This window comes from Engystomops pustulosus, unplaced genomic scaffold, assembly GCF_040894005.1.
Source record: "Engystomops pustulosus unplaced genomic scaffold, aEngPut4.maternal MAT_SCAFFOLD_20, whole genome shotgun sequence".
Classification (NCBI taxonomy): domain Eukaryota; kingdom Metazoa; phylum Chordata; class Amphibia; order Anura; family Leptodactylidae; genus Engystomops; species Engystomops pustulosus.
Genome location: NW_027284961.1, coordinates 949,707 through 972,836, shown reverse-complemented (window position 1 = coordinate 972,836; position 23,130 = coordinate 949,707).

Genomic DNA, 23,130 nt, shown 5'->3' with positions numbered 1-23,130 from the left:
TATAGGAAATAATTAATGGTGAGGGGCAGCATAAGGAATAATTAATTATGAGGGGCAGTATAGGAAATAATTAATTTGAGGGGCAGCATAGGAAATAATTAATGGTGGAGGGGCAGTATAGGAAATAATTAATTTGAGGGGCAGTATAGGAAATAAATAATGGTGAGGGGTAGCATAGGGAATAATTAATGGTGGGGGCAGTATAGGAAATAATTAAGAGGGGCAGTATAGGAAATAATTAATGGTGGAGGGGCAGTATAGGAAATAATTAATGGTGAGGGGCAGCATAGGGAATAATTAATTATGAGGGGCAGTATAGGAAATAATTATGAGGGGCAGTATAGGAAATAATTATGAGGGGCAGTATAGGAAATAATTAATGGTGGAGGGGCAGTATAGGAAATAATTATGAGGGGCAGCATAGGAAATAATTAATTATGAGGGGCAGCATAGGAAATAATTAATGGTGGTGGTGTAAGAAATAATTAATTATGAGGGGCTGTCTAGTAATTAATTGGGGGAAGGCATATTCAATAATTAATGGAGAGAGGTCCCAGTATATTAATTAATTAATTGGGACAATATATATAAAATAGTTCAGTAGGAGTGCAGTATATTAAATAAATAATTGAGGGGGGCCCAGTGTATTACGGATGCGGTCACATGTACCACTATTTCTTTTTAAACTTAAGTCCGGCCCTCCAACGGTCTGAGGGGGACAGTGAACGGCCCCCTACATAAAAAGTTTGGGGACTCCTGTATTAGGGGTTATATTGAATTAGGCACAGTCTAATTTTTATTTTTTTTTTCCAAAACTTAAAGTGACTTAAAATCCAGTTGTGTGCTGTCAGTGTAGGTTAGAAACTAGGCATACAAGAACCCAACCGGCTTTCTTAGGCCTACAAGAAGATAGAAGACGCGGTGGTAAGTACAGGGTTTTTATTTTTTTAATTAAAAAGGGAAGTAAAAAGGTTGTGGTGGGCGGGGGCCAATAGTTAGTTATGAGGGGCAGTATAGGAAAAAATTATGAGGGGCAGTATAGGAAATAATTAATGGTGAGGGGCAGCATAAGAAATAATTAATGGTGGAGGGGAAGTATAGGAAATAATTAATGGTGGAGGGGCAGTATAGGAAATAATTAATGGTGGAGGGGCAGTATAGGAAATAATTAATTTGAGGGGCAGTATAGGAAATAAATAATGGTGAGGGGTAGCATAGGGAATAATTAATGGTGGGGGCAGTATAGGAAATAATTAATGGTGAGGAGCAGCATAGGAAATAATTAATGGTGGAGGGGCAGTAAAGGAAATAATTAATAGTGGAGGGGCAGTATAGGAAATAATTAATTTGAGGGGCAGTATAAGGAATAATTAATTTGAGGGGCAGTATAGGAAATAATTAATGGTGAGGGGCAGCATAGGAAATAATTAATGGTGGGGGGCAGTATAGGAAATAATTAATGGTGGGGGGCAGTATAGGAAATAATTAATTATGAGGGCAGTATAGGAAATAATTAATGGTGAGGGGCAGCATAGGGAATAATTAATTATGAGGGGCAGTATAGGAAATAATTATGAGGGGCAGTATAGGAAATAATTATGAGGGGCAGTATAGGAAATAATTATGAGGGGCAGTATAGGAAATAATTAATGGTGAGGGGAAGCATAAGAAATAATTCATGGTGGAGGGGAAGTATAGGAAATAATTAATGGTGGAGGGGCAGTATAGGAAATAATTAATGGTGGAGGGGCAGTATAGGAAATAATTAATGGTGGAGGGGCAGTATAGGGAATAATTAATTTGAGGGGCAGCATAGGGAATAATTAATTATGAGGGGCAGTATAGGAAATAATTATGAGGGGCAGTATAGGAAATAATTATGAGGGGCAGTATAGGAAATAATGAATGGTGAGGGGAAGCATAGGAAATAATTAATGGTAAGGGGCAGCATAGGAAATAATTAATGGCGAGGGGCAGCATAGGAAATAATTAATGGGTGGAGGGGAAGTATAGGAAATAATTAATTGTGGAGGGCAGTATAGGAAATAATTAATTTGAGGGGCAGTATAGGAAATAATTACTTTGAGGGGAAGTATAGGAAATAATTATGAGGGGCAGTATAGGAAATAATTAATTATGAGGGGCAGTATAAGAGATAATTAATTTGAGGGGCAACATAGGGAATAATTATGAGGGGCAGTATAGGAAATAATTAATTTGAGGGGCAGTATAGGAAATAATTAATGGTGGAGGGGCAGTATAGGAAATAATTATGAGGGGCAGCATAGGAAATAATTAATTATGAGGGGCAGCATAGGAAATAATTAATGATGGGGGGAAGCATAAGACATAATTAATGGTGGAAGGGCAGCATAGGAAATAATTAATGGTGGTGGTGTAAGAAATAATTAATTATGAGGGGCTGTCTAGTAATTAATTGGGGGAAGGCATATTCAATAATTAATGGAGAGAGGTCCCAGTATATTAATTAATTAATTGGGACAATATATATAAAATAGTTCAGTAGGAGTGCAGTATATTAAATAAATAATTGAGGGGGGCCCAGTGTATTACGGATGCGGTCACATGTACCGCTATTTCTTTTTAAACTTAAGTCCGGCCCTCCAACGGTCTGAGGGGGACAGTGAACGGCCCCCTACATAAAAAGTTTGGGGACTCCTGTATTAGGGGTTTGATTGAATTAGGCACAGTCTGACGATTTTTTTTTTTTTTCCAAAACTTAAAGTGACTTAAAATCCAGTTGTGTGCTGTCAGTGTAGGTTAGAAACTAGGCATACAAGAACCCAACCGGCTTTCTTAGGCCTACAAGAAGATAGAAGACGCGGTGGTGAGTACAGGGTTTTTATTTTTTTTATTAAAAAGGGCAGTAAAAAGGTTGTGGTGGGCGGGGGCCAATAGTTAGTTATGAGGGGCAGTATAGGAAATAATTATGAGGGGCAGTATAGGAAATAATTATGAGGGGCAGTATAGGAAATAATTAATGGTGAGGGGCAGCATAAGAAATAATTAATGGTGGAGGGGCAGTATAGGAAATAATTAATGGTGGAGGGGCAGTATAGGAAATAATTAATTTGAGGGGCAGTATAGGAAATAATTAATGGTGGAGGGACAGTATAGGAAATAATTAATGGTGGAGGGGCAGTATAGGAAATAATTAATTTGAGGGTCAATATAGGAAATAATTAATTTGAGGGGAAGTATAGGAAATAATTATGAGGGGCAGTATAGGAAATAATTAATTATGAGGGGCAGTATAAGAGATAATTAATTTGAGGGGCAACATAGGGAATAATTATGAGGGGCAGTATAAGAGATAATTAATTTGAGGGGCAACATAGGGAATAATTATGAGGGGCAATATAGGAAATAATTAATGGTGAGGGGCAGCATAAGGAATAATTAATTATGAGGGGCAGTATAGGAAATAATTAATTTGAGGGGCAGTATAGGAAATAATTAATGGTGGAGGGGCAGTATAGGAAATAATTAATTTGAGGGGCAGTATAGGAAATAAATAATGGTGAGGGGTAGCATAGGGAATAATTAATGGTGGGGGCAGTATAGGAAATAATTAATGGTGAGGAGCAGCATAGGAAATAATTAATGGTGGAGGGGCAGTATATGAAATAATTAATGGTGGAGGGGCAGTAAAGGAAATAATTAATAGTGGAGGGGCAGTATAGGAAATAATTAATTTGAGGGGCAGTATAAGGAATAATTAATTTGAGGGGCAGTATAGGAAATAATTAATGGTGAGGGGCAGCATAGGAAATAATTAATGGTGGGGGGCAGTATAGGAAATAATTAATGGTGGGGGGCAGTATAGGAAATAATTAATTATGAGGGCAGTATAGGAAATAATTAATGGTGAGGGGCAGCATAGGGAATAAATAATTATGAGGGGCAGTATAGGACATAATTATGAGGGGCAGTATAGGAAATAATTATAAGGGGCAGTATAGGAAATAATTATGAGGGGCAGTATAGGAAATAATTAATGGTGAGGGGCAGCATAAGAAATAATTCATAGTGGAGGGGCAGTATAGGAAATAATTAATTTGAGGGGCAGTATAGGAAATAATTAATGGTGGAGGGGCAGTATAGGAAATAATTAATTTGAGGGGCAGTATAGGAAATAAATAATGGTGAGGGGCAGCATAGGGAATAATTAATGGTGGGGGCAGTATAGGAAATAATTAATGGTGAGGAGCAGCATAGGAAATAATTAATTATGAGGGGCAGTATAGGAAATAATTATGAGGGGCAGTATAGGAAATAATTAATGGTGGAGGGGCAGTATAGGAAATAATTAATGGTGAGGGGCAGCATAGGGAATAATTAATTATGAGGGGCAGTATAGGAAATAATTATGAGGGGCAGTATAGGAAATAATTATGAGGGGCAGTATAGGAAATAATTAATGGTGAGGGGAAGCATAGGAAATAATTAATGGTAAGGGGCAGCATAGGAAATAATTAATGGCGAGGGGCAGCATAGGAAATAATTAATGGGTGGAGGGGAAGTATAGGAAATAATTAATTGTGGAGGGCAGTATAGGAAATAATTAATTTGAGGGGCAGTATAGGAAATAATTACTTTGAGGGGAAGTATAGGAAATAATTATGAGGGGCAGTATAGGAAATAATTAATTATGAGGGGCAGTATAAGATATAATTAATTTGAGGGGCAACATAGGGAATAATTATGAGGGGCAATATAGGAAATAATTAATGGTGAGGGGCAGCATAAGGAATAATTAATTATGAGGGGCAGTATAGGAAATAATTAATTTGAGGGGCAGTATAGGAAATAATTAATGGTGGAGGGGCAGTATAGGAAATAATTATGAGGGGCAGCATAGGAAATAATTATTTATGAGGGGCAGCATAGGAAATATTTAATGATGGGGGGAAGCATAAGACATAATTAATGGTGGAAGGGCAGCATAGGAAATAATTAATGGTGGTGGTGTAAGAAATAATTAATTATGAGGGGCTGTCTAGTAATTAATTGGGGGAAGGCATATTCAATAATTAATGGAGAGAGGTCCCAGTATATTAATTAATTAATTGGGACAATATATATAAAATAGTTCAGTAGGAGTGCAGTATATTAAATAAATAATTGAGGGGGGCCCAGTGTATTACGGATGCGGTCACATGTACCGCTATTTCTTTTTAAACTTAAGTCCGGCCCTCCAACGGTCTGAGGGGGACAGTGAACGGCCCCCTACATAAAAAGTTTGGGGACTCCTGTATTAGGGGTTTGATTGAATTAGGCACAGTCTAATTTTTTATTTTTTTTTCCAAAACTTAAAGTGACTTAAAATCCAGTTGTGTGCTGTCAGTGTAGGTTAGAAACTAGGCATACAAGAACCCAACCGGCTTTCTTAGGCCTACAAGAAGATAGAAGACGCGGTGGTGAGTACAGGGTTTTTATTTTTTAATCAAAAAGGGCAGTAAAAAGGTTGTGGTGGGCGGGGGCCAATAGTTAGTTATGAGGGGCAGTATAGGAAATAATTATGAGGGTCAGTATAGGAAATAATTATGAGGGGCAGTATAGGAAATAATTAATGGTGAGGGGCAGCATAAGAAATAATTAATGGTGGAGGGGAAGTATAGGAAATAATTAATGGTGGAGGGGCAGTATAGGAAATAATTAATTTGAGGGGCAGTATAGGAAATAATTAATGGTGGAGGGGCAGTATAGGAAATAATTAATGGTGGAGGGGCAGTATAGGAAATAATTAATGGTGGAGGGGCAGTATAGGAAATAATTAATGGTGGAGGGACAGTATAGGAAATAATTAATGGTGGAGGGGCAGTATAGGAAATAATTAATTTGAGGGGCAATATAGGAAATAATTAATTTGAGGGGAAGTATAGGAAATAATTATGAGGGGCAGTATAGGAAATAATTAATTATGAGGGGCAGTATAAGAGATAATTAATTTGAGGGGCAACATAGGGAATAATTATGAGGGGCAGTATAAGAGATAATTAATTTGAGGGGCAACATAGGGAATAATTATGAGGGGCAATATAGGAAATAATTAATGGTGAGGGGCAGCATAAGGAATAATTAATTATGAGGGGCAGTATAGGAAATAATTAATTTGAGGGGCAGTATAGGAAATAATTAATGGTGGAGGGGCAGTATAGGAAATAATTAATTTGAGGGGCAGTATAGGAAATAATTAATTTGAGGGGAAATATAGGAAATAATTATGAGGGGCAGTATAGGAAATAATTAATTTTGAGGGGCAGTATAAGAGATAATTAATTTGAGGGGCAACATAGGGAATAATTATGAGGGGCAATATAGGAAATAATTAATGGTGAGGGGCAGCATAAGGAATAATTAATTATGAGGGGCAGTATAGGAAATAATTAATTTGAGGGGCAGCATAGGAAATAATTAATGGTGGAGGGGCAGTATAGGAAATAATTAATTTGAGGGGCAGTATAGGAAATAAATAATGGTGAGGGGTAGCATAGGGAATAATTAATGGTGGGGGCAGTATAGGAAATAATTAATGGTGGAGGGGAAGTATATGAAATAATAATGGTGGAGGGGCAGTATATGAAATAATTAATGGTTTGGGGCAGCATAGGGAATAATTAATTATGAGGGGCAGTATAGGAAATAATTAAGAGGGGCAGTATAGGAAATAATTAATGGTGGAGGGGCAGTATAGGAAATAATTAATGGTGAGGAGCAGCATAGGAAATAATTAATGGTGGAGGGGCAGTATATGAAATAATAATGGTGGAGGGGCAGTATATGAAATAATTAATGGTTTGGGGCAGCATAGGGAATAATTAATTATGAGGGGCAGTATAGGAAATATTTAAGAGGGGCAGTATAGGAAATAATTAATGGTGGAGGGGCAGTATAGGAAATAATTAATGGTGAGGGGCAGCATAGGGAATAATTAATTATGAGGGGCAGTATAGGAAATAATTATGAGGGGCAGTATAGGAAATAATTATGAGGGGCAGTATAGGAAATAATTAATGGTGGAGGGGCAGTATAGGAAATAATTATGAGGGGCAGCATAGGAAATAATTAATTATGAGGGGCAGCATAGGAAATAATTAATGGTGGTGGTGTAAGAAATAATTAATTATGAGGGGCTGTCTAGTAATTAATTGGGGGAAGGCATATTCAATAATTAATGGAGAGAGGTCCCAGTATATTAATTAATTAATTGGGACAATATATATAAAATAGTTCAGTAGGAGTGCAGTATATTAAATAAATAATTGAGGGGGGCCCAGTGTATTACGGATGCGGTCACATGTACCGCTATTTCTTTTTAAACTTAAGTCCGGCCCTCCAACGGTCTGAGGGGGACAGTGAACGGCCCCCTACATAAAAAGTTTGGGGACTCCTGTATTAGGGGTTTGATTGAATTAGGCACAGTCTAATTTTTTTTTTTTTTTTCCAAAACTTAAAGTGACTTAAAATCCAGTTGTGTGCTGTCAGTGTAGGTTAGAAACTAGGCATACAAGAACCCAACCGGCTTTCTTAGGCCTACAAGAAGATAGAAGACGCGGTGGTGAGTACAGGGTTTTTATTTTTTTAATTAAAAAGGGCAGTAAAAAGGTTGTGGTGGGCGGGGGCCAATAGTTAGTTATGAGGGGCAGTATAGGAAATAATTATGAGGGGCAGTATAGGAAATAATTAATGGTGGAGGGGCAGTATAGGAAATAATTAATTTGAGGGGCAGTATAGGAAATAATTAATTTGAGGGGAAGTATAGGAAATAATTATGAGGGGCAGTATAGGAAATAATTAATTATGTGGGGCAGTATAAGAGATAATTAATTTGAGGGGCAACATAGGGAATAATTATGAGGGGCAGTATAAGAGATAATTAATTTGAGGGGCAACATAGGGAATAATTATGAGGGGCAATATAGGAAATAATTAATGGTGAGGGGCAGCATAAGGAATAATTAATTATGAGGGGCAGTATAGGAAATAATTAATTTGAGGGGCAGTATAGGAAATAATTAATGGTGGAGGGGCAGTATAGGAAATAATTATGAGGGGCAGCATAGGAAATAATTAATTATGAGGGGCAGCATAGGAAATAATTAATGATGGGGGGAAGCATAAGACATAATTAATGGTGGAAGGGCAGCATAGGAAATAATTAATGGTGGTGGTGTAAGAAATAATTAATTATGAGGGGCTGTCTAGTAATTAATTGGGGGAAGGCATATTCAATAATTAATGGAGAGAGGTCCCAGTATATTAATTAATTAATTGGGACAATATATATAAAATAGTTCAGTAGGAGTGCAGTATATTAAATAAATCATTGAGGGGGGCCCAGTGTATTACGGATGCGGTCACATGTACCGCTATTTCTTTTTAAACTTAAGTCCGGCCCTCCAACGGTCTGAGGGGGACAGTGAACGGCCCCCTACATAAAAAGTTTGGGGACTCCTGTATTAGGGGTTTGATTGAATTAGGCACAGTCTGACGATTTTTTTTTTTTTTTCCAAAACTTAAAGTGACTTAAAATCCAGTTGTGTGCTGTCAGTGTAGGTTAGAAACTAGGCATACAAGAACCCAACCGGCTTTCTTAGGCCTACAAGAAGATAGAAGACGCGGTGGTGAGTACAGGGTTTTTATTTTTTAATTAAAAAGGGCAGTAAAAAGGTTGTGGTGGGCGGGGGCCAATAGTTAGTTATGAGGGGCAGTATAGGAAATAATTATGAGGGGCAGTATAGGAAATAATTATGAGGGGCAGTATAGGAAATAATTAATGGTGAGGGGCAGCATAAGAAATAATTAATGGTGGAGGGGAAGTATAGGAAATAATTAATGGTGGAGGGGCAGTATAGGAAATAATTAATTTGAGGGGCAGTATAGGAAATAATTAATGGTGGAGGGGCAGTATAGGAAATAATTAATTTGAGGAGCAGTATAGGAAATAAATAATGGTGAGGGGCAGCATAGGGAATAATTAATTATGAGGGGCAGTATAGGAAATAATTATGAGGGGCAGTATAGGAAATAATTATGAGGGGCAGTATAGGAAATAATTATGAGGGGCAGTATGGGAAATAATTAATGGTGAGGGGCAGCATAAGAAATAATTAATGGTGGAGGGGAAGTATAGGAAATAATTAATGGTGGAGGGGCAGTATAGGAAATAATTAATTTGAGGGGCAGTATAGGAAATAATTAATGGTGGAGGGGCAGTATAGGAAATAAATAATGGTGAGGGGTAGCATAGGGAATAATTAATGGTGGGGGCAGTATAGGAAATAATTAATGGTGAGGAGCAGCATAGGAAATAATTAATGGTGGAGGGACAGTAAAGGAAATAATTAATTGTGGAGGGGCAGTATAGGAAATAATTAATTTGAGGGGCAGTATAAGGAATAATTAATTTGAGGGGCAGTATAGGAAATAATTAATGGTGAGGGGCAGCATAGGAAATAATTAATGGTGGGGGGCAGTATAGGAAATAATTAATGGTGGGGGGCAGTATAGGAAATAATTAATTATGAGGGCAGTATAGGAAATAATTAGTGGTGAGGGGCAGCATAGGGAATAATTAATTATGAGGGGCAGTATAGGAAATAATTATGAGGGGCAGTATAGGAAATAATTATGAGGGGCAGTATAGGAAATAATTAATGGTGAGGGGCAGCATAAGAAATAATTCATGGTGGAGGGGAAGCATAGGAAATAATTAATGGTGGAGGGGCAGTAAAGGAAATAATTAATAGTGGAGGGGCAGTATAGGAAATAATTAATTTGAGGGGCAGTATAAGGAATAATTAATTTGAGGGGCAGTATAGGAAATAATTAATGGTGAGGGGCAGCATAGGAAATAATTAATGGTGGGGGGCAGTATAGGAAATAATTAATGGTGGGGGGCAGTATAGGAAATAATTAATTATGAGGGCAGTATAGGAAATAATTAATGGTGAGGGGCAGCATAGGGAATAATTAATTATGAGGGGCAGTATAGGAAATAATTATGAGGGGCAGTATAGGAAATAATTAATGGTGAGGGGCAGCATAAGAAATAATTCATGGTGGAGGGGAAGTATAGGAAATAATTAATGGTGGAGGGGCAGTATAGGAAATAATTAATTTGAGGGGCAGTATAGGAAATAATTAATGGGGAGGGGCAGCATAAGGAATAATTAATTATGAGGGGCAGTATAGGAAATAATTAATTTGAGGGGCAGTATAGGAAATAATTAATGGTGGAGGGGCAGTATAGGAAATAATTATGAGGGGCAGCATAGGAAATAATTAATTATGAGGGGCAGCATAGGAAATAATTAATGATGGGGGGAAGCATAAGACATAATTAATGGTGGAAGGGCAGCATAGGAAATAATTAATGGTGGTGGTGTAAGAAATAATTAATTATGAGGGGCTGTCTAGTAATTAATTGGGGGAAGGCATATTCAATAATTAATGGAGAGAGGTCCCAGTATATTAATTAATTAATTGGGACAATATATATAAAATAGTTCAGTAGGAGTGCAGTATATTAAATAAATAATTGAGGGGGGCCCAGTGTATTACGGATGCGGTCACATGTACCACTATTTCTTTTTAAACTTAAGTCCGGCCCTCCAACGGTCTGAGGGGGACAGTGAACGGCCCCCTACATAAAAAGTTTGGGGACTCCTGTATTAGGGGTTATATTGAATTAGGCACAGTCTAATTTTTATTTTTTTTTTCCAAAACTTAAAGTGACTTAAAATCCAGTTGTGTGCTGTCAGTGTAGGTTAGAAACTAGGCATACAAGAACCCAACCGGCTTTCTTAGGCCTACAAGAAGATAGAAGACGCGGTGGTAAGTACAGGGTTTTTATTTTTTTAATTAAAAAGGGCAGTAAAAAGGTTGTGGTGGGCGGGGGCCAATAGTTAGTTATGAGGGGCAGTATAGGAAATAATTATGAGGGGCAGTATAGGAAATAATTAATGGTGAGGGGCAGCATAAGAAATAATTAATGGTGGAGGGGAAGTATAGGAAATAATTAATGGTGGAGGGGCAGTATAGGAAATAATTAATGGTGGAGGGGCAGTATAGGAAATAATTAATTTGAGGAGCAGTATAGGAAATAAATAATGGTGAGGGGCAGCATAGGAAATAAATAATGGTGAGGGGCAGCATAGGGAATAATTAATTATGAGGGGCAGTATAGGAAATAATTATGAGGGGCAGTATAGGAAATAATTATGAGGGGCAGTATAGGAAATAATTATGAGGGGCAGTATAGGAAATAATTAATGGTGAGGGGCAGCATAAGAAATAATTAATGGTGGAGGGAAAGTATAGGAAATAATTAATGGTGGAGGGGCAGTATAGGAAATAATTAATTTGAGGGGCAGTATAGGAAATAATTAATGGTGGAGGGGCAGTATAGGAAATAATTAATTTGAGGGGCAGTATAGGAAATAAATAATGGTGAGGGGTAGCATAGGGAATAATTAATGGTGGGGGCAGTATAGGAAATAATTAATGGTGAGGAGCAGCATAGGAAATAATTAATGGTGGAGGGGCAGTAAAGGAAATAATTAATAGTGGAGGGGCAGTATAGGAAATAATTAATTTGACGGGAAGTATAAGGAATAATTAATTTGGAGGGGCAGTATAGGAAATAATTAATGGTGAGGGGCAGCATAGGAAATAATTAATGGTGGGGGGGCAGTATAGGAAATAATTAATTATGAGGGCAGTATAGGAAATAATTAATGGTGAGGGGCAGCATAGGGAATAATTAATTATGAGGGGCAGTATAGGAAATAATTATGAGGGGCAGTATAGGGAATAATTATGAGGGGCAGTATAGGAAATAATTATGAGGGGCAGTATAGGAAATAATTAATGGTGAGGGGCAGCATAAGAAATAATTCATGGTGGAGGGGAAGTATAGGAAATAATTAATTTGAGGGGCAGTATAGGAAATAATTAATTTGAGGGGAAGTATAGGAAATAATTATGAGGGGCAGTATAGGAAATAATTAATTATGAGGGGCAGTATAAGAGATAATTAATTTGAGGGGCAACATAGGGAATAATTATGAGGGGCAATATAGGAAATAATTAATGGTGAGGGGCAGCATAAGGAATAATTAATTATGAGGGGCAGTATAGGAAATAATTAATTTGAGGGGCAGTATAGGAAATAATTAATGGTGGAGGGGCAGTATAGGAAATAATTATGAGGGGCAGCATAGGAAATAATTAATTATGAGGGGCAGCATAGGAAATAATTAATGATGGGGGGAAGCATAAGACATAATTAATGGTGGAAGGGCAGCATAGGAAATAATTAATGGTGGTGGTGTAAGAAATAATTAATTATGAGGGGCTGTCTAGTAATTAATTGGGGGAAGGCATATTCAATAATTAATGGAGAGAGGTCCCAGTATATTAATTAATTAATTGGGACAATATATATAAAATAGTTCAGTAGGAGTGCAGTATATTAAATAAATCATTGAGGGGGGCCCAGTGTATTACGGATGCGGTCACATGTACCGCTATTTCTTTTTAAACTTAAGTCCGGCCCTCCAACGGTCTGAGGGGGACAGTGAACGGCCCCCTACATAAAAAGTTTGGGGACTCCTGTATTAGGGGTTTCATTGAATTAGGCACAGTCTAATTTTTTTTTTTTTTTCCAAAACTTAAAGTGACTTAAAATCCAGTTGTGTGCTGTCAGTGTAGGTTAGAAACTAGGCATACAAGAACCCAACCGGCTTTCTTAGGCCTACAAGAAGATAGAAGACGCGGTGGTGAGTACAGGGTTTTTATTTTTTAATTAAAAAGGGCAGTAAAAAGGTTGTGGTGGGCGGGGGCCAATAGTTAGTTATGAGGGGCAGTATAGGAAATAATTATGAGGGTCAGTATAGGAAATAATTATGAGGGGCAGTATAGGAAAAAATTAATGGTGAGGGGCAGCATAAGAAATAATTAATGGTGGAGGGGAAGTATAGGAAATAATTAATGGTGGAGGGGCAGTATAGGAAATAATTAATTTGAGGGGCAGTATAGGAAATAATTAATGGTGGAGGGGCAGTATAGGAAATAATTAATGGTGGAGGGGCAGTATAGGAAATAATTAATTTGAGGGGCAGTATAGGAAATAATTAATGGTGGAGGGACAGTATAGGAAATAATTAATGGTGGAGGGGCAGTATAGGAAATAATTAATTTGAGGGTCAATATAGGAAATAATTAATTTGAGGGGAAGTATAGGAAATAATTAATGGTGGAGGGACAGTATAGGAAATAATTAATGGTGGAGGGGCAGTATAGGAAATAATTAATTTGAGGGGCAATATAGGAAATAATTAATTTGAGGGGAAGTATAGGAAATAATTATGAGGGGCAGTATAGGAAATAATTAATTATGAGGGGCAGTATAAGAGATAATTAATTTGAGGGGCAACATAGGGAATAATTATGAGGGGCAGTATAAGAGATAATTAATTTGAGGGGCAACATAGGGAATAATTATGAGGGGCAATATAGGAAATAAATAATGGTGAGGGGTAGCATAGGGAATAATTAATGGTGGGGGCAGTATAGGAAATAATTAATGGTGAGGAGCAGCATAGGAAATAATTAATGGTGGAGGGGCAGTATATGAAATAATTAATGGTGGAGGGGCAGTAAAGGAAATAATTAATAGTGGAGGGGCAGTATAGGAAATAATTAATTTGAGGGGCAGTATAAGGAATAATTAATTTGAGGGGCAGTATAGGAAATAATTAATGGTGAGGGGCAGCATAGGAAATAATTAATGGTGGGGGGCAGTATAGGAAATAATTAATGGTGGGGGGCAGTATAGGAAATAATTAATTATGAGGGCAGTATAGGAAATAATTAATGGTGAGGGGCAGCATAGGGAATAAATAATTATGAGGGGCAGTATAGGACATAATTATGAGGGACAGTATAGGAAATAATTATAAGGGGCAGTATAGGAAATAATTATGAGGGGCAGTATAGGAAATAATTAATGGTGAGGGGCAGCATAAGAAATAATTCATAGTGGAGGGGCAGTATAGGAAATAATTAATTTGAGGGGCAGTATAGGAAATAATTAATGGTGGAGGGGCAGTATAGGAAATAATTAATTTGAGGGGCAGTATAGGAAATAAATAATGGTGAGGGGCAGCATAGGGAATAATTAATGGTGGGGGCAGTATAGGAAATAATTAATGGTGAGGAGCAGCATAGGAAATAATTAATTATGAGGGGCAGTATAGGAAATAATTATGAGGGGCAGTATAGGAAATAATTAATGGTGGAGGGGCAGTATAGGAAATAATTAATGGTGAGGGGCAGCATAGGGAATAATTAATTATGAGGGGCAGTATAGGAAATAATTATGAGGGGCAGTATAGGAAATAATTATGAGGGGCAGTATAGGAAATAATTAATGGTGAGGGGAAGCATAGGAAATAATTAATGGTAAGGGGCAGCATAGGAAATAATTAATGGCGAGGGGCAGCATAGGAAATAATTAATGGGTGGAGGGGAAGTATAGGAAATAATTAATTGTGGAGGGCAGTATAGGAAATAATTAATTTGAGGGGCAGTATAGGAAATAATTACTTTGAGGGGAAGTATAGGAAATAATTATGAGGGGCAGTATAGGAAATAATTAATTATGAGGGGCAGTATAAGATATAATTAATTTGAGGGGCAACATAGGGAATAATTATGAGGGGCAATATAGGAAATAATTAATGGTGAGGGGCAGCATAAGGAATAATTAATTATGAGGGGCAGTATAGGAAATAATTAATTTGAGGGGCAGTATAGGAAATAATTAATGGTGGAGGGGCAGTATAGGAAATAATTATGAGGGGCAGCATAGGAAATAATTATTTATGAGGGGCAGCATAGGAAATATTTAATGATGGGGGGAAGCATAAGACATAATTAATGGTGGAAGGGCAGCATAGGAAATAATTAATGGTGGTGGTGTAAGAAATAATTAATTATGAGGTGCTGTCTAGTAATTAATTGGGGGAAGGCATATTCAATAATTAATGGAGAGAGGTCCCAGTATATTAATTAATTAATTGGGACAATATATATAAAATAGTTCAGTAGGAGTGCAGTATATTAAATAAATAATTGAGGGGGGCCCAGTGTATTACGGATGCGGTCATATGTACCGCTATTTCTTTTTAAACTTAAGTCCGGCCCTCCAACGGTCTGAGGGGGACAGTGAACGGCCCCCTACATAAAAAGTTTGGGGACTCCTGTATTAGGGGTTAGATTGAATTAGGCACAGTCTAATTTTTTATTTTTTTTTCCAAAACTTAAAGTGACTTAAAATCCAGTTGTGTGCTGTCAGTGTAGGTTAGAAACTAGGCATACAAGAACCCAACCGGCTTTCTTAGGCCTACAAGAAGATAGAAGACGCGGTGGTGAGTACAGGGTTTTTATTTTTTAATCAAAAAGGGCAGTAAAAAGGTTGTGGTGGGCGGGGGCCAATAGTTAGTTATGAGGGGCAGTATAGGAAATAATTATGAGGGGCAGTATAGGAAATAATTAATGGTGGAGGGGCAGTATAGGAAATAATTAATTTGAGGGGCAATATAGGAAATAATTAATTTGAGGGGAAGTATAGGAAATAATTATGAGGGGCAGTATAGGAAATAATTAATTATGAGGGGCAGTATAAGAGATAATTAATTTGAGGGGCAACATAGGGAATAATTATGAGGGGCAGTATAAGAGATAATTAATTTGAGGGGCAACATAGGGAATAATTATGAGGGGCAATATAGGAAATAATTAATGGTGAGGGGCAGCATAAGGAATAATTAATTATGAGGGGCAGTATAGGAAATAATTAATTTGAGGGGCAGCATAGGAAATAATTAATGGTGGAGGGGCAGTATAGGAAATAATTAATTTGAGGGGCAGTATAGGAAATAAATAATGGTGAGGGGTAGCATAGGGAATAATTAGTGGTGGGGGCAGTATAGGAAATAATTAATGGTGGAGGGGCAGTATATGAAATAATAATGGTGGAGGGGCAGTATATGAAATAATTAATGGTTTGGGGCAGCATAGGGAATAATTAATTATGAGGGGCAGTATAGGAAATAATTAAGAGGGGCAGTATAGGAAATAATTAATGGTGGAGGGGCAGTATAGGAAATAATTAATGGTGAGGAGCAGCATAGGAAATAATTAATGGTGGAGGGGCAGTATATGAAATAATAATGGTGGAGGGGCAGTATATGAAATAATTAATGGTTTGGGGCAGCATAGGGAATAATTAATTATGAGGGGCAGTATAGGAAATAATTAAGAGGGGCAGTATAGGAAATAATTAATGGTGGAGGGGCAGTATAGGAAATAATTAATGGTGAGGGGCAGCATAGGGAATAATTAATTATGAGGGGCAGTATAGGAAATAATTATGAGGGGCAGTATAGGAAATAATTATGAGGGGCAGTATAGGAAATAATTAATGGTGGAGGGGCAGTATAGGAAATAATTATGAGGGGCAGCATAGGAAATAATTAATTATGAGGGGCAGCATAGGAAATAATTAATGGTGGTGGTGTAAGAAATAATTAATTATGAGGGGCTGTCTAGTAATTAATTGGGGGAAGGCATATTCAATAATTAATGGAGAGAGGTCCCAGTATATTAATTAATTAATTGGGACAATATATATAAAATAGTTCAGTAGGAGTGCAGTATATTAAATAAATAATTGAGGGGGGCCCAGTGTATTACGGATGCGGTCACATGTACCGCTATTTCTTTTTAAACTTAAGTCCGGCCCTCCAACGGTCTGAGGGGGACAGTGAACGGCCCCCTACATAAAAAGTTTGGGGACTCCTGTATTAGGGGTTTGATTGAATTAGGCACAGTCTAATTTTTTATTTTTTTTTCCAAAACTTAAAGTGACTTAAAATCCAGTTGTGTGCTGTCAGTGTAGGTTAGAAACTAGGCATACAAGAACCCAACCGGCTTTCTTAGGCCTACAAGAAGATAGAAGACGCGGTGGTGAGTACAGGGTTTTTATTTTTTTAATTAAAAAGGGCAGTAAAAAGGTTGTGGTGGGCGGGGGCCAATAGTTAGTTATGAGGGGCAGTATAGGAAATAATTATGAGGGGCAGTATAGGAAATAATTATGAGGGGCAGTATAGGAAATAATTAATGGTGGAGGGGCAGTATAGGAAATAATTAATTTGAGGGGCAGTATAGGAAATAATTAATTTGAGGGGAAGTATAGGAAATAATTATGAGGGGCAGTATAGGAAATAATTAATTATGTGGGGCAGTATAAGAGATAATTAATTTGAGGGGCAACATAGGGAATAATTATGAGGGGCAATATAGGAAATAATTAATGGTGAGGGGCAGCATAAGGAATAATTAATTATGAGGGGCAGTATAGGAAATAATTAATTTGAGGGGCAGTATAGGAAATAATTAATGGTGGAGGGGCAGTATAGGAAATAATTATGAGGGGCAGCATAGGAAATAATTAATTATGAGGGGCAGCATAGGAAATAATTAATGATGGGGGGAAGCATAAGACATAATTAATGGTGGAAGGGCAGCATAGGAAATAATTAATGGTGGTGGTGTAAGAAATAATTAATTATGAGGGGCTGTCTAGTAATTAATTGGGGGAAGGCATATTCAATAATTAATGGAGAGAGGTCCCAGTATATTAATTAATTAATTGGGACAATATATATAAAATAGTTCAGTAGGAGTGCAGTATATTAAATAAATAATTGAGGGGGGCCCAGTGTATTACGGATGCGGTCACATGTACCGCTATTTCTTTTTAAACTTAAGTCCGGCCCTCCAACGGTCTGAGGGGGACAGTGAACGGCCCCCTACATAAAAAGTTTGGGGACTCCTGTATTAGGGGTTTGATTGAATTAGGCACAGTCTGACGATTTTTTTTTTTTTTTTCCAAAACTTAAAGTGACTTAAAATCCAGTTGTGTGCTGTCAGTGTAGGTTAGAAACTAGGCATACAAGAACCCAACCGGCTTTCTTAGGCCTACAAGAAGATAGAAGACGCGGTGGTGAGTACAGGGTTTTTATTTTTTAATTAAAAAGGGCAGTAAAAAGGTTGTGGTGGGCGGGGGCCAATAGTTAGTTATGAGGGGCAGTATAGGAAATAATTATGAGGGTCAGTATAGGAAATAATTATGAGGGGCAGTATAGGAAATAATTAATGGTGAGGGGCAGCATAAGAAATAATTAATGGTGGAGGGGAAGTATAGGAAATAATTAATGGTGGAGGGGCAGTATAGGAAATAATTAATTTGAGGGGCAGTATAGGAAATAATTAATGGTGGAGGGGCAGTATAGGAAATAATTAATGGTGGAGGGGCAGTATAGGAAATAATTAATGGTGGAGGGGCAGTATAGGAAATAATTAATGGTGGAGGGACAGTATAGGAAATAATTAATGGTGGAGGGGCAGTATAGGAAATAATTAATTTGAGGGGCAATATAGGAAATAATTAATTTGAGGGGAAGTATAGGAAATAATTATGAGGGGCAGTATAGGAAATAATTAATTATGAGGGGCAGTATAAGAGATAATTAATTTGAGGGGCAACATAGGGAATAATTATGAGGGGCAGTATAAGAGATATTTAATTTGAGGGGCAACATAGGGAATAATTATGAGGGGCAATATAGGAAATAATTAATGGTGAGGGGCAGCATAAGGAATAATTAATTATGAGGGGCAGTATAGGAAATAATTAATTTGAGGGGCAGTATAGGAAATAATTAATGGTGGAGGGGCAGTATAGGAAATAATTAATTTGAGGGGCAGTATAGGAAATAATTAATTTGAGGGGAAATATAGGAAATAATTATGAGGGGCAGTATAGGAAATAATTAATTTTGAGGGGCAGTATAAGAGATAATTAATTTGAGGGGCAACATAGGGAATAATTATGAGGGGCAATATAGGAAATAATTAATGGTGAGGGGCAGCATAAGGAATAATTAATTATGAGGGGCAGTATAGGAAATAATTAATTTGAGGGGCAGCATAGGAAATAATTAATGGTGGAGGGGCAGTATAGGAAATAATTAATTTGAGGGGCAGTATAGGAAATAAATAATGGTGAGGGGTAGCATAGGGAATAATTAATGGTGGGGGCAGTATAGGAAATAATTAATGGTGGAGGGGAAGTATATGAAATAATAATGGTGGAGGGGCAGTATATGAAATAATTAATGGTTTGGGGCAGCATAGGGAATAATTAATTATGAGGGGCAGTATAGGAAATAATTAAGAGGGGCAGTATAGGAAATAATTAATGGTGGAGGGGCAGTATAGGAAATAATTAATGGTGAGGAGCAGCATAGGAAATAATTAATGGTGGAGGGGCAGTATATGAAATAATAATGGTGGAGGGGCAGTATATGAAATAATTAATGGTTTGGGGCAGCATAGGGAATAATTAATTATGAGGGGCAGTATAGGAAATAATTAAGAGGGGCAGTATAGGAAATAATTAATGGTGGAGGGGCAGTATAGGAAATAATTAATGGTGAGGGGCAGCATAGGGAATAATTAATTATGAGGGGCAGTATAGGAAATAATTATGAGGGGCAGTATAGGAAATAATTATGAGGGGCAGTATAGGAAATAATTAATGGTGGAGGGGCAGTATAGGAAATAATTATGAGGGGCAGCATAGGAAATAATTAATTATGAGGGGCAGCATAGGAAATAATTAATGGTGGTGGTGTAAGAAATAATTAATTATGAGGGGCTGTCTAGTAATTAATTGGGGGAAGGCATATTCAATAATTAATGGAGAGAGGTCCCAGTATATTAATTAATTAATTGGGACAATATATATAAAATAGTTCAGTAGGAGTGCAGTATATTAAATAAATAATTGAGGGGGGCCCAGTGTATTACGGATGCGGTCACATGTACCGCTATTTCTTTTTAAACTTAAGTCCGGCCCTCCAACGGTCTGAGGGGGACAGTGAACGGCCCCCTACATAAAAAGTTTGGGGACTCCTGTATTAGGGGTTTGATTGAATTAGGCACAGTCTAATTTTTTTTTTTTTTTTCCAAAACTTAAAGTGACTTAAAATCCAGTTGTGTGCTGTCAGTGTAGGTTAGAAACTAGGCATACAAGAACCCAACCGGCTTTCTTAGGCCTACAAGAAGATAGAAGACGCGGTGGTGAGTACAGGGTTTTTATTTTTTTAATTAAAAAGGGCAGTAAAAAGGTTGTGGTGGGCGGGGGCCAATAGTTAGTTATGAGGGGCAGTATAGGAAATAATTATGAGGGGCAGTATAGGAAATAATTAATGGTGGAGGGGCAGTATAGGAAATAATTAATTTGAGGGGCAGTATAGGAAATAATTAATTTGAGGGGAAGTATAGGAAATAATTATGAGGGGCAGTATAGGAAATATTTAATTATGTGGGGCAGTATAAGAGATAATTAATTTGAGGGGCAACATAGGGAATAATTATGAGGGGCAGTATAAGAGATAATTAATTTGAGGGGCAACATAGGGAATAATTATGAGGGGCAATATAGGAAATAATTAATGGTGAGGGGCAGCATAAGGAATAATTAATTATGAGGGGCAGTATAGGAAATAATTTATTTGAGGGGCAGTATAGGAAATAATTAATGGTGGAGGGGCAGTATAGGAAATAATTATGAGGGGCAGCATAGGAAATAATTAATTATGAGGGGCAGCATAGGAAATAATTAATGATGGGGGGAAGCATAAGACATAATTAATGGTGGAAGGGCAGCATAGGAAATAATTAATGGTGGTGGTGTAAGAAATAATTAATTATGAGGGGCTGTCTAGTAATTAATTGGGGGAAGGCATATTCAATAATTAATGGAGAGAGGTCCCAGTATATTAATTAATTAATTGGGACAATATATATAAAATAGTTCAGTAGGAGTGCAGTATATTAAATAAATCATTGAGGGGGGCCCAGTGTATTACGGATGCGGTCACATGTACCGCTATTTCTTTTTAAACTTAAGTCCGGCCCTCCAACGGTCTGAGGGGGACAGTGAACGGCCCCCTACATAAAAAGTTTGGGGACTCCTGTATTAGGGGTTTGATTGAATTAGGCACAGTCTGACGATTTTTTTTTTTTTTTCCAAAACTTAAAGTGACTTAAAATCCAGTTGTGTGCTGTCAGTGTAGGTTAGAAACTAGGCATACAAGAACCCAACCGGCTTTCTTAGGCCTACAAGAAGATAGAAGACGCGGTGGTGAGTACAGGGTTTTTATTTTTTAATTAAAAAGGGCAGTAAAAAGGTTGTGGTGGGCGGGGGCCAATAGTTAGTTATGAGGGGCAGTATAGGAAATAATTATGAGGGGCAGTATAGGAAATAATTATGAGGGGCAGTATAGGAAATAATTAATGGTGAGGGGCAGCATAAGAAATAATTAATGGTGGAGGGGAAGTATAGGAAATAATTAATGGTGGAGGGGCAGTATAGGAAATAATTAATTTGAGGGGCAGTATAGGAAATAATTAATGGTGGAGGGGCAGTATAGGAAATAATTAATTTGAGGAGCAGTATAGGAAATAAATAATGGTGAGGGGCAGCATAGGGAATAATTAATTATGAGGGGCAGTATAGGAAATAATTATGAGGGGCAGTATAGGAAATAATTATGAGGGGCAGTATAGGAAATAATTATGAGGGGCAGTATGGGAAATAATTAATGGTGAGGGGCAGCATAAGAAATAATTAATGGTGGAGGGGAAGTATAGGAAATAATTAATGGTGGAGGGGCAGTATAGGAAATAATTAATTTGAGGGGCAGTATAGGAAATAATTAATGGTGGAGGGGCAGTATAGGAAATAAATAATGGTGAGGGGTAGCATAGGGAATAATTAATGGTGGGGGCAGTATAGGAAATAATTAATGGTGAGGAGCAGCATAGGAAATAATTAATGGTGGAGGGACAGTAAAGGAAATAATTAATTGTGGAGGGGCAGTATAGGAAATAATTAATTTGAGGGGCAGTATAAGGAATAATTAATTTGAGGGGCAGTATAGGAAATAATTAATGGTGAGGGGCAGCATAGGAAATAATTAATGGTGGGGGGCAGTATAGGAAATAATTAATGGTGGGGGGCAGTATAGGAAATAATTAATTATGAGGGCAGTATAGGAAATAATTAGTGGTGAGGGGCAGCATAGGGAATAATTAATTATGAGGGGCAGTATAGGAAATAATTATGAGGGGCAGTATAGGAAATAATTATGAGGGGCAGTATAGGAAATAATTAATGGTGAGGGGCAGCATAAGAAATAATTCATGGTGGAGGGGAAGCATAGGAAATAATTAATGGTGGAGGGGCAGTAAAGGAAATAATTAATAGTGGAGGGGCAGTATAGGAAATAATTAATTTGAGGGGCAGTATAAGGAATAATTAATTTGAGGGGCAGTATAGGAAATAATTAATGGTGAGGGGCAGCATAGGAAATAATTAATGGTGGGGGGCAGTATAGGAAATAATTAATGGTGGGGGGCAGTATAGGAAATAATTAATTATGAGGGCAGTATAGGAAATAATTAATGGTGAGGGGCAGCATAGGGAATAATTAATTATGAGGGGCAGTATAGGAAATAATTATGAGGGGCAGTATAGGAAATAATTAATGGTGAGGGGCAGCATAAGAAATAATTCATGGTGGAGGGGAAGTATAGGAAATAATTAATGGTGGAGGGGCAGTATAGGAAATAATTAATTTGAGGGGCAGTATAGGAAATAATTAATGGGGAGGGGCAGCATAAGGAATAATTAATTATGAGGGGCAGTATAGGAAATAATTAATTTGAGGGGCAGTATAGGAAATAATTAATGGTGGAGGGGCAGTATAGGAAATAATTATGAGGGGCAGCATAGGAAATAATTAATTATGAGGGGCAGCATAGGAAATAATTAATGATGGGGGGAAGCATAAGACATAATTAATGGTGGAAGGGCAGCATAGGAAATAATTAATGGTGGTGGTGTAAGAAATAATTAATTATGAGGGGCTGTCTAGTAATTAATTGGGGGAAGGCATATTCAATAAT